General features: G+C 42.4%; 1 pseudogene; it reads right to left on the reverse strand.

Annotated features, from left to right (window-relative positions):
* Positions 1–418: 418 nt before the first annotated feature.
* Positions 419–3,640, reverse strand: LOC139005094 (nuclear factor of activated T-cells, cytoplasmic 3 pseudogene; annotated as a pseudogene).
* Between the last annotated feature and the right edge of the window lie 1,682 nt (positions 3,641–5,322).

Below are 5,322 nucleotides of genomic sequence, written 5' to 3' on the forward strand. Positions count from 1 at the left end.
GAAGGTTTTATCAAAAGTTCCTATTTTTAAAATATCATTAAAGCTAAAAGGTCCTTCAAATGACCACAAAGCAGTTCAAATCACTAACTCTAGCTAAGCAATGAGATCATCTACAAAAGCAGCACCTCTGAAATTAAGAGCCTGCTGCATTCACACTCAAAGCACCCATCATATAAAAGTATCCTATTCAAAAATAAAAAGCAAAGCTCATTTCCCCAAAGCTCAAACAGCCTCTGCTGTTGCTGTTCTTTTACAAAATCTACCCAAGTCCTGAGGTGGAGGACTGCTGCTTTCCCCAGTGATCCCAAGTCCTGGAGCCAGTCCTGAAGGCTGCAGAGTTGGAAACCCAAGGTCCAAGGAGAGAAAACCTGCTGAGAAGTATATGGTGGTGGTGGATGCAAGGTTGCAGCGAGCACTGTCAGAGCCCATCAGATCTTCCTAAATCCAAGGAATCGGGACCAGGGAGGGGAGCCTGCCTGCTCACCCCTGTTCCATGGGAAACAGAAATCTGAGACATGTCTTTCCCAATGATCTCGTTCACATCATCTAAAGTGATGTCCTGTAGACCAATTATTGTAAAGTTAGGTTCTTGCTCTTCAGGTTCAGGTTTAATGTTTACAGTTGCCTTATCAGATGGAAATGAAGCTGGATCACACAAATTGTGACATATTAAGGATGAAGGTGCAGAAAGACCTCCCTGGCCTGTACTCTGTGCTTGAGTTGAATGTTGTCCAGAATGCATTCTAGTGGCTAGAGTTGGTGATGAGGTGGTTCCTGAGCTAGGAGGTTGGTAAGGCATAGGTTGGAGCTGAGGAGACGGTGGTCCAGAAAGTGGTGAACTGGCCAAGGGATGAGAAGCTGCTGGGGAAATTTCACAATTAGCAGACTGTAACTGTGAAGAACCATATATAATGGATTGTAACTGAGGGGAAGGCTGACCTGTGATCTGGTCAGTCACTGGAGAAGAAAGAGATCTATGTCCTGTGTTTGAACAATGGTATTCCATTGACTGTAGATGAGGCAGGGTCTGCACAGAATGAGGAATATGGGCTAAGAAATATCCTGTTGAGCCTGAATTTGAAGAATGAAAAGGTACGGATGATGGTGGTTGGTAGCCAAGATTTATTAAACTAGGAAGAGCTGCATCTTGCTGAAACAAAACAGGAACAAATTCTTGACTAGAGGCAGCATGAATAGGAAGACAAGTTGGTCCATTATACACAACATTAGTTTGCATAGGCTGATAGGAAGACCCCACTGGAGGTGTTGGTGTGACTTGAAAAGGCTGGTGCATGACTGAAGAAGGTATCATATGCTGTTCTTTACCAGCACTCTCATCCCTACACTGCAACTGTGGCAGATGAGATGGGGTTACCATGGATGCATATATTTGCTGGATGGGACAAACCAAGCTTCTCTGTGCTGACAGTACACTGTCACGTGGATGTCCTGTATCTGAGGAAGGCCTCTGAGTCTGGGCAGGATGAGGCACAGGCAATGATGGAACCGAAGACAAGTCAATTTCCTCTCTGTGTTCTTGCTTCATCAAAGCTGGTGTGTAAGTAAAACGTTGAGACTGGCTTTTTTTCCTCTTGCCACTGCAAAGGTAAAAGTGCACCTGCACTGCAGCTGAAACTGCTGGGTTATGATATGGAGGAACTTCAAGGACAATGTGAGCCCCTTGACATTTTTCCCTGATTATTTTCCTTTCTACTTCCCATTGAGGTCATCCATCTTGTCCTTTTTCAAGAAAAATGATTTTCGATTCTGGAAGAAAATTAGATCCAATCACAATCATTTCATGACCTCCACTTACAGAACAACTGTTGATACTGTACTTCTCAATATGAGGAAGTTCTTGAGCAGACCGCTGGGAGCACTCAACAGGTCTAGAAGCTATCTGCAGAGAAAGGACTTTTCCATTGGGCTGTGGGATGTGTACACGAAACACAAGTCGTACTCTAGTATTCTTTCTGCCAATATCAATTTCTTCTTTTCAAAGTTCTATATCTGAATTGCGGAGTTTCAAAATACCTGCACAGTCAATACTGGCTGACATATTGTTTTCAGGAAGATGTGGAATTTCCAGAACCTTTGTGCTGGCAATTATTATCTCTTGGCTTGCAGTAGCAACTGTCTTCCCAGTGATTCAATGCACCTGGTAAAATGCATGAGGTCGTAAATATCGATCATCTGCTGTTCCAATAAAAATCTGTAGATTTATCGGCTTTTCACTATAGCCCAGCAGCTTCACAACAGGGTGTCCGCCAGCAGATGTTTTTACTGCTCCTTGGCTACCTTCAGTTTCATAATGGGCTCAATGATGAGTTTTAGGTTGCACTTCTATTTTCAGTTCACATTGTCCAAAATGAGTAGGTAAAGGCCAGTCTAGTGGAGGTAATGGAGATGTGCGAAATATAGGGGTGGGCCAGGCTTGGGTTTGCTCCAGGTAAAGGGTGAAGGAACTGAAAGAAAGTGATCACCAGGTGAATCTTTCTTTAACGGATACTGAGATCCAAGGCCATCATCTATTGAAGTCTCCCGAGATGGTGATAAATTATCTCGGTCATCTGAACAGAGCTAAGTTTCCTGGTAGTACAGTAGCTTGATCTTCAGAAGTCTTCCTTGTTTTTAGAGGGATATCAGTCTCTACCTAGTACCGAAATGGTGGAAGAAGTGCTGGACCAAGGCCTGATCCACTCTGGACAGAAGCATTGAGCCAGGTATCTTCTGTTACACTTCCCCTGGGGGCGTGACCAGGAGAAGGAACAGGTGAGAGATGGGGTGAAAGGGACCCAGCACAACAAACCTCAGCACTAGAGTGTCGTTTCCCACAGGGGGAAGCAGGCCTTGATGAGGGTCTTGAGGCTGGCCTGGGGCTCAGCCAATTCTCACCAGTGATACTATCTAGGAGAGTGGTAAGCAGATTGCCTGGGTGACAGTGAGTGTCCAAGTCCATACTGTTGATGCCAGGATTCTTCTCCAGGGCAGCCCCCTGGAGAGCCACCAGGAGAAGTCAGAGGGGATCCAAGAGTAAATCGAGCAGCAGCTTCATTTAATTCTGAATCCACATCATCATAAATATGTAAAAGAGATACACAAGAAGATGCATCTGAGAACCAGCTTCTAGAAGAGATGCTGCTGGCAGGACCAGGACTAAGGGAAGACTCCCGGTAAGATGGCTCAAGAGGAAGATGATCTCTAGGTCTTCCCAAATATTCCTTTTTTGGGTCATTTATGTGTAGGTCGTCTTCATGAGCATCTACTTCTTGATGACAGTTAGGAGAGATGGATGTGATTTGAATACTTGGGCACTCAAAGGGTTTGGGACCACCTAATGGGCTGTATTTAGAGTCTGGAACCTCACAAGTTCCTTCATAGTTTTTGTGACCTTGGAGCTGAAACGATGATGACAAAACAGAAGGGTGAGACGGTAATCCATGATGTGGTGAGCAAAGTGGTGAGTTTAAAGTAGATGGAGGTGGGTCTACATTAAAGATGTAAATGGATGCACAATCATCTGGTTCAAGATCTGCAGGCCTCGAGCCCGGAGGCGAGGTGGCCACGCTGACTCCCCTTCCTCGCCAAAGACGAGTTTGAAGTCGAGCTCGTCGTGGGCGCCACAGTTAGCAGTAGTCATCGGCGTGCCCCAGGGGCTACAGCGGCGACAGCTCCTCAGCGCCGCTTCATGCCGGGTCGCGTCAGCCAGAAGGTAGCGGCTCCGCGACCGCGACGCTGAGCCTTCCGTCCGGAACTTTAGAGCTGCCAGCGCGCCGAACTGCACCAGGAGCTGCCGCCACTGCCAGCCTAAGCCGCAGCAGGCTCCTAGTTAGCATTCCCCGCCCTGTAACAGTCGCTGCCGCTGTGCGCTCCCTCTATTTCTTGAGCTAAAATACTAAGAGCAAATATAGAATATGTTTCATGAAATTGATAAAATTGCACAGTACTGTAGATTTTTATGTTTGTGTATCCAAGACTTTGGAAATGCTGACCCATACCTAATGAGTTCTACATGTGACTTTTTAATTGGGAGGATATCATGAGTTTTAAATACTTTTGATTATAAAATTCTTATGTGTTTTTCCTTCTCTTAGAATTAATTATAGATACTACCATGCAAAGGCTAAAGAGGAACCTTTTATATCACTGGTTCATGCCTCAAAATATTAACAGGTAAGTGGTAAGATTCAAATATACTGAATTATGAGCATAATTCTCAGCCTTTGTGTACTTGCATAATAAATGTAAATTATATGTAAATCATTTTGACCAACTCACAATTTAAAGATGTGTAAACCTGTAATTTATTTATTTACTTGTTTTTTTGGTTTAGGATAAGGCTTTATTTTTTTTTAATTTCTTTATTGATTAAGGTATTACTTATGTGTCTTTATCCCACCATAACCCCTGTAATTTCTTTAAAAAAACTACAGCGTAGACAGTGTGCCAGTAATAATATGCATGTGCCAGTCACGGTCACTTTAAACTTCTCTAAGGTTGCCCCAATGGAGAATACTTTGTCCAGGAGTGGTGACAGTTTTCTAGAGATGGCCACTACAAGGGCTTCAGTGTCCCATTTTGATCAACATCTGAAGCATCGTTAATTACCCAGTAAAGGTCACAAATGGATTTTTATTAGTGAGATTAGTGGCTTACAAATCAGCATGATGGTTGTTAGAAACATTTGAATATTCAAGATCTGTGATTTGAATAAAATAATTAATAATAATAACTCTCTTAAAGGTAGTAATGATGACCAATTGAGGTATACTTGTGAAGCATCAGGACAATATCTGGCAATAAGTAAATACTATTTAAATATTTGTTAAATGAACAATCACTTCTATGATATTCTTTCTATAATTCTGGGAAATTTATCCTTATTATTTTTAAAACATTTCCTCTTTCCCATTTTCTTTTTTCCATTTATTCTTAGATGTCTATAATCCAGGTGTTAAATGTCTCTTTTTATCCTTCATATCAACTGGCTTTTCTTTTGTACCTTCTCTCTCTTTATTCTTTTCTAGTATTTTTTGTGAAAGTTTCTGTATAACTTTATTTCTCATGCCTATTTAAAAATCTTGGTTGGTATGTCCCAATCGTTCTGCTTCAGATGGTTTATGTTGTTCAGTTGTTTTTTCCCTTTTCCAGCAAGTGTACTCCAGTATCTAATTATTTGACTTGTGAGTTCACATTCCTCGTGGCTATTAGCCACTCTGTCTGGTAACTTGTATTAAGGAAAGGGCTGAAATTATGTTTGTTGTCTCAGCATAGTTACTAACAGTGCATCTGTTCACTTTAAAAAATGTCCCTGCTTGGGTG

This window comes from Myotis yumanensis, unplaced genomic scaffold (assembly GCF_028538775.1).
Source record: "Myotis yumanensis isolate MYYU_CA2020_CCGP unplaced genomic scaffold, mMyoYum1.0.hap1 SCAF_3, whole genome shotgun sequence".
NCBI classification, from domain to species: domain Eukaryota; kingdom Metazoa; phylum Chordata; class Mammalia; order Chiroptera; family Vespertilionidae; genus Myotis; species Myotis yumanensis.